The sequence below is a fragment of the Crocodylus porosus genome, unplaced genomic scaffold (assembly GCF_001723895.1).
Source record: "Crocodylus porosus isolate Cpor-Errol unplaced genomic scaffold, CroPor_comp1, whole genome shotgun sequence".
NCBI classification, from domain to species: domain Eukaryota; kingdom Metazoa; phylum Chordata; order Crocodylia; family Crocodylidae; genus Crocodylus; species Crocodylus porosus.
In genome coordinates, this window is record NW_017728943.1 from 62,026,362 (window position 1) to 62,034,139 (window position 7,778).

Genomic DNA, 7,778 nt, shown 5'->3' on the forward strand with positions numbered 1-7,778 from the left:
CCTGCCCTGCCCGGCCGGCCCGGCACTGCACTGCCGGGCTTCCCCAGCGGCAGCCCCGCGCCGCCTTCGTGGAAGTCACGTGGCCGGGTGGCTCGCCCCGCACACATGCACACCACACCCCGACAGCCCTCCCTCCACGTACACACACACACACATAGTTACAACTGCCCCCTGGACCGCGCACACAGACACCCCCTGACACCCCCCCCCTTGAACCACACCCCCCCTGACGCTCCCCTTGCACTGCACACACACAGATACCCCGAGACACACACACCTCAACAACCGTACAACCCCCCCACCCCGACAGGCACTTGCACACACACACCCGCCTTCTCTCCGCAGCGCCCCGCGGGGCTGTCTCCCGCCGGCACCCACCGGGGGCTTGACTCAGCCCCTGCGCCTCAGGGCAGCAGCTTGCTGCTCCCTCTTGGCAGTCCAAGCAGACAGAGCAGGACCTGGCCGGCCCAGCCCCCAGCAGCTGTGGTGCCGCAGGAGTCGTTGCCCTGTGTCTGAAAGGCCCTCTTGAGGCATGAAGTTGGGGTGCTCCACAAGGGCCCCGCAGCACCCTGGCAGGGGCCCCTGGGATCCTTTCAAGGGTGTTGTGGTGGGGTGCCCCACCACTGGGTGAGCCCTGTGCAAGCCTGATTCACAAGAGAAGAGAAACCCAGAGATTTCCAATAGGAACCCTTAGGGTTCAAGCATTGAGCTCTGCTGGGACCCTTCACAGACTTTTAGGACATGAGGGCTGGAAGGGCCCTTGGGAGGGCACCTAGTCCAGCCCCCTGCTCAGAGCAGGGCCAGCCCTGGCTACATCATTGCAGCCAGGGGAGTAGGAGGTTTAGTAAGGACTTAAAAATCTCTGAGGCTGGCAATTCTACCACCTCTCTGGGTTGCCTGGCCCAGTGCTTCACCAGCCTCCTAGCGAGAAAGTTCTTCCTCATATCTAGCTTAAATTTCCCTTGCTGCAGCTTGAGCCTGTTGCTTCTTGTTCTGTCATCTGCCACCACCAAGAAAAGTCTAGCTCCATCCTCTTTGGAGCCACCCTTCAGGTAGTTGAAGGCTGCTATATCCCATCCCAGTCTTCTTTTGCCCAGTTCCCTCAGCCTCTCCTCATAAATCATGTGCCCCAGCCCCCTAGTCATTTTCATTGCCCTCCACTGGACTCTCTCCAATTTGTCCACATTCTTCCTGTAGTGGGGGGGGCCCAAAACTGAACACAGTACTCCAGATGTGGCCTTACCAGTGCCAAATAGGGGGGAATAATTGCTTCCCTCAATTTACTGACAACAAACCTACCCAGTATGCCATTAGCCTATTTTGGCAACAAGGGCACACTGTTGACTTATACTCAGTTTATTGTCTACTGTAACCCCCAGGTCCTTTTTTCTGTAGAGTTGCTGCTTAGCCAGTCGTGCCCAGCCTCCAGTCTTTCAGGTTTCTTTGTAACAGACTTGCTCTAGTATTTTTTTACAGTCAGAAAAAAGAAACACAACTGAAAACAGAGCTGGCACTTTCCAAGGGCTGTCTCCAGTCTAACAAGTTTCAGACCCCCTGCAGTTAACTAGTCACTGTGTCACTTGGCACAGTTGGCAGTTGGAGGCAAATCAAGTCTGGTGGCTGAAAATGCAGCTAGTTAGTTAAAAGATTGAGAACAAGTTACTCCACATCCCTCACGGAAGTAATATTTATAGCTGCAATGTTTAAACAATACTGAGTTTGTCTCTTAATCTTCAGGCTACTATTTAAATATGAACCCTTTCCTCCTCAGAAAGGCGAGAAGGACCAGCACCACTAGCACTCTTTGCAGTGTCCTACAAGAAAGGATTGACCCATTACGCTTTTTGAAAGAAAGGTGATAAGTGCCTGCCTTCAGGAGAGGTGGTTCCAGCTTGCAAAAGCTGGGTGGAAGGAGATGCCACCTGTAGGAACAGAGTAAGATACCAAAGTCTCAGTTAAAATGGCCATGGATAGCCATACTGCATATCTACATACTGAAACTAATTACCCGACCCATCATATGCTATTTTGCTCAACTTTGAAATTAATAGGCTCAAATCCAACAAATATCTATTTTATGGTATGTTAATTATGTGTGTATATTATATGTTCACATGTACACACACACAAATAAATATGTAAAGTTGCAGGTATCTTATCATTCTGATTTAATTGGGTACTTCCACATTTTCTAGTTTTCCCTGGGCTTTCCATTTGATTAATACAATCTAAATTTATCTCAGATTATGCAATTTGCCAACCAATGTAAAAACCAACACCTCTTTCTTTGTAGAATCTAGCCTTAGGAAGGGACTCTGGAAGTCAGAGAGGGCAGGGGTATGACTCTAGTCTATCAGTTAGGGTATTCCCCAGTAAGATCTGGGTGCAATTTTCTGCTTCAAGAATGGTTTATATTAAAGTATCATCAGTTAAAATGCATTAGCAGTCCTTAAACAGGGACTGGAAATGATGAGTGCCTGTTCCCAGGAGGGGTCCCCTAACCACAAGACTACAGTGGTACTCTCATCCTCTTTCATTGCCCAAGACAGCCCAGCTCTTTTTGCTAATTTGCTATGTTGGTTGGACAAGATGACTGCTTTCATTTTATCTGTTTGTAAAATGGGAATCATAACAACATAAAGCTGTATCAAGGTGGGGGAAGAAGGGAGGGGGTCAAAGAAGAGCTTTTGTTGAGGTATTTTAGAATCTCAAATGACTGATCCTTTACTCACCATCAGCCCAGTCACAACATTTGGGATACCAGCATGGACTGCGGGAGTTTCTGCCTTCTGTTGTAGCTGGGTGCATTGTCCTCTGCTTTGGACCTCTTGACTCCAAAATCCTAGCCCTTGCAATGGCAGGACATCAACAGTACTTTTGTCCCCCTGCTTTAACTATGGCAAGTGAGAGTAGTTTTTGATGTTTCAGGCATTGTGCCTGGTAGTTGTACTAAGAGGAAGGCAGAATCTCCCACAGTCCATACCAATGACCGTGGGGTAAAATTCCTTCCAATCCCAAATATAGTGACTGGTTTGATGTCCAGTAGAGGAACAAGGCACTCTAATCAGGAACCTTTGGGGTTTTTTTTTACATCCCAACAATACTACTGGCATATCTTGTCAAAATCCCCAGCTGTAGCTTCAACTACTGCTCAGTACTTCTGACAAAGGCAAAAAAATAAATAAATCAAAAAACAAAACCCAACACCCATAGCAACAAGATGGGAGAAATCTTCCCAGCCCCACATGGTGACTTGCAATACTCCAAAGCCTAGTAAAAAGCCAGACACCTGCCACCCTACATTGTAATTTAGGGACCACAAACATAACTCTGTGCATCTCATGCCTGGATTGGAAAATCAGAGCCCTCTTCCATCCTGCTATCCACTTAATAAACTTATTGCAGCTCCTTTAATCTTCTTTCATAACCAAGGCAGTTGCGGAGCTTCAGTCTCCTGCTGCTGAGCACAGTCCTATCCATTTTTCACCTGGCCTTCAGAGCTCTTCTCATAACCTCTGAGTAGTGTGTGGGGGTGGAGGGTCCTCTTCAGATTCCAACTATTTCAGTTAATGATTTCATCTAGCTTCAGCATCTATGACCCTGAGATAACAGCCTTTCCAGCGACTGTTTTGAAAATGTGTACATAAATACCAGGAAGATTACTTGGTTTATATTTAAGACTCCCATGTCCGTGGCAACCACATTTTGCTAACTTTCTCTTGCTAATAGGGTTTTCAGTTGATAGACCACATGCACTACAGAAGAAAGGTTCAAAATGTGGGTAGCAAATTGAGAATTACCAGCTACCTGGAGGCTAGCTACTTTATCTGCTTTTAAAGAAGATTTTGACTTAATGAACATGTCAACAAGCAATACCTGTATTCTACAACTTTTTTGTTCAAATTTATGAGCATAACTTGCTGTGCTGGAAAGCTAGTGGCTTACAGTAGATCCAAGTCAGGTTTGTTTCAAGTTCTGCTTGACCTGGCCAAGTCATATCATAGAAGGACCCAAAGGGACCTGTAAGATCTTCAAGGCCCCCATCATGGGCAGGAGGTAATTGGGCTCAAACAAGCTCAACGATGTGCTTGTCCAACCTCCTTTTGAACACCTCCAGGGACGGTGACTGTACCACCTCTGCTGGGAGTGTGTTCCAGATTCTAGATACCCTTGCAGAAAAGAAGTTTTTCTATATATCTAGCCTCAATTTTTCCTCAACTAGCTTGTGCCCATTGGTCCTTGTCCTCCCAAGGGGTACCTTTCTGAAGAGTTGCTCCTCTACATCTTGTTTACCCCTGACATACTTGTAGGCGGCTATTAAGTAACATCTGGGCTTTCATACTCAGACTGAACAAACACAGTTCCCGGAGTCTCTCCTCATAGGACCTATTCTCCAGGCCCCTAATCATATGGGTGGACCTTCTCTGTACTCTTTGTAGCTTATCCTCCCTGAAGTGTGGTGCCCAGAACTGGTCAGTGTACCTTCAGTCAGGTATAGCGATACCATTGCTGTAATCCAGACTTCAAGCACCAACCAGTCCTTCAGAATTTGAGCAGGAGGGAGTTTTCTAGGGGGTCCCCACAATCAGTCTAACAGACGGTTCTGAACAAGGAAACCAATGATGTTCCTAGAAGCAGCTTTTTTTTTTACAAGTTTCTGACTAGCGTTAAAATACTCTACCACCTCTGTAAAAATGCAAATGAAACTACTGTGAACTGGAATGATGGTTTTAGCCCAAGCTTCTTGGCAAAGACTTGTCAGATAGAAAGTGAATCCAGAAAGCAAATCATACAGTCCACAGTACAGCAGCAATGGATGTTTATGAAGCGTTGACCGCTATAATTTACAGGCTAGATTGCCCATAAAGAAACACTGAAGGGCCACAGATAGGGCTGTTTTGCAGAGTGCAAAGCAGAATCAGTCCCTCTTCCCTCTATACTTTCATATTTTCAGAAATCCCAAGGAAATCTCATTTAAAGTTCATCTTTATTTTAAACTTTGAGATGCCTTCTACCTCCCTTAACATACTGCTATACCTCTACTATTGAAAAAACAAGATTTTTGCTTAAAATTATGTATAAAAAAAAATGACAGGTATGCCTGCCATAAGAAAGTATTGTCAGGGCAGGAGTCACCAGATGGCACTATTACATGAACTGAAGTTATTTTTCTTAATATGCAAGACCAGCCTAGCTAGCCCTTGGAAAAATGCTGAATTGCTAGTTTCATGATGCAATGTTTGCTAAAGGGGTGGAGAGCTGTGGCAATCAGTCGGAGCATTTTGCTTCCTGCCTTACTCTTTTCAGTAAAAGTCATTTTGCAACGAGTTACTTCTTTATGAATTGTGCTTTGGTGATTGAGTGGAGATTTCTGAACAAAGAAAAAAAGTTTACCTGTGTGCCATGTCTAACCATCTCTTCAGGAAGCCATAGTGCAAGAACAAGTTAAACAAAGCATTTACTCAGACCTTGCATCACTTATTTTTCCAATGGGACAGGCTCTCAAGAGGAATTAAGTGACAAAGAAATAAAATGCATGGGCACAAAAGTCCAGTATGAGATAGGTGATTGTATAGAATTCATAAGTTTTATTAAGGAAAATAGCAGACATCTGACGTAATACCAATTTCACTTAACTTGAAAATAAAAAAAGTTTGAATCATATGAGGTTGCAGTAAGTGTATGCTTCAGCCACTAGTCTTAATAGAGTTCAACTCACCATGTGACATCAACTCTAAGGGGAGCTTTTTGGCATCTCCACAAGAGACCAAATAATCATTTGTAAAAATAATAACGATAACAACAATAACAATAAAACTTCCTGGCCCCTACATATGACTAGCACATGGAGATCCAGTCACCTTTCAAACCTAACAACAGGATACATTTTTGAATCTTCACAGAATAGATACTATCCCCTTCATAAACTTACTGAGCTCCAGCTTGAAATAGATTCCTTGCCTTCAAAACTCCTTATTTCTTTTTGTTCTAGTGCACCAGACATCCATTTTCACTTCATTCAAATCTTTCAAGGAAATCAACAAAAATTAGCCCATGTCAATAGGGTGCCTCCATCAGCTTATTTTATAAAACGTGCTTCAAGATACCCCCTCTTTTGTTCTCCTAGGGCAAGGGTGTCAAATTTGCCTCGTGCCCCAGGCTAAATCCAGATCATGGGGCTTTCTGTGGGCTGGATACAGCCCAAGGCAAGGGGGGCTATATTCCACTGCAATGACCACCCCCCTGCCATTGCTGCGTGAGCTGTGTGGGCTGCCTGAGCCACAACCACAGTGTGGGCTATTACCCTCCCCCACTACAGCTTCTGCATCAGCAGTGTAACCTCCCTCCTCCTGCAGCAAGAGACACTTGGTGCCACCACCATATGGATGATCATCCTCCCTAATGTTGCCTGCCCGAGACCCCCAATGGTAAAGTTCACCAGGCCTCCTGCTATATTGTCCTGTCTCTTCTGTTAAACCTGTCGTAGTAGATGCTCAGACACTGACAGATGCCAGTACAAAACCCTGAGAAACAATTCTTGTATATTGGTCCTACATGTAGAAAGCAAGGAGTTAGATCAGTATTCTGTTTAGCATTAAGAACTTGTGGGGATCTTGAAGGACATAACGGATAATTGGGATGGGGCTGGTTTTCCCATTCCCACCAACTAGGACAATACTGCATAATGTCAGTGGATTGCTGTTTTAGCTTCTTTTTGTGTACTAAAGCAGGGGTGTCAAACATACAGCCTGCAAGTCAGACCTGGTCCATGGAGCTTCTCTATCCGACCTGCTGGACTACTGGTGGGGCACTAGAAACTGGGGGGAGGGGAGCATGGTTGGGGGGGTGGCCACAGAACTGGTCCTGTGGATATGGTAATCAGTAGCAGGAGGGTGAATGAGGGTTGATGTAACCCCAAGTTGTCTTTCAGCCACATTACCTGCGGTCACTACCATGGTTTTGCTTCCCCAGCCACCAGTCTCTGCTGTGTGCCTTGTGTTGGAACCAGAGCTACAGTAGCTGTCATGGCATGGGACACACAGTGGCTGCAGTTCCAGCTCCAGCATGAAGTACGTGGTAGAGGCTGGTGCCTCCCAAGGGTATCCTGGATAGAAGCCAATGCTGCCACAACCATGTATTCCAGGTTGGAGCTGGAACTGTGGTTACCACTTCTGCATGCCCCAGACTAGATTTGGCTTGCAAGGAGCCCTGCCATGAGTGACATACCTGTGCTAAAGTAATCTCATACCTTTACTCATCCCAGTCCTGTCTCTCTCACTTTTGGCTAGCAGTGGTTCTGCAAGGACAAATAATCTAAATGGTACTGTTTGTTACCTAAATCAAAGTTTAAACATGCAATTGCAGAAGTACAAGTATGCTAACCTACTAGTTACTTCACACTCCAAGATTGGAAAACTACTCTTAAACTTGTAAATAAACTAGATTCAAACTTCAGACCATTTTATTTTAATTGGCTTACCTGATTTGTTTAAAAGCTGACATTTCTATTTACAAATATACAAATTACAAGTTGGACATAAAAACAGTGTTTATGTACATATATTAAATATACACATTCTCATTCCATGACAAATTAATTTTTTAGTTAAATATTTTATCAGATCTAGAATTTAACCCAAATTTTCTTAAATATTTCTAGTCTCTTGGAAGCTAAGCTTTCATAGATTTCATAGACATTAGGGCTGGAAGGAACCTCAGGAGATCATCGAGTCCAGCCCCCTGCGCAAAGGGCAGGAAGTCAGCTGGGGTCATAGGAT

General features: G+C 45.0%; 1 protein-coding gene across 1 annotated transcript in view; it reads right to left on the reverse strand.

Annotated features, from left to right (window-relative positions):
- Window positions 1–7,778, reverse strand: part of BATF3 (basic leucine zipper ATF-like transcription factor 3) — an 11,439-nt gene that overhangs the window by 3,407 nt on the left and 254 nt on the right. The window lies entirely within an intron of this gene.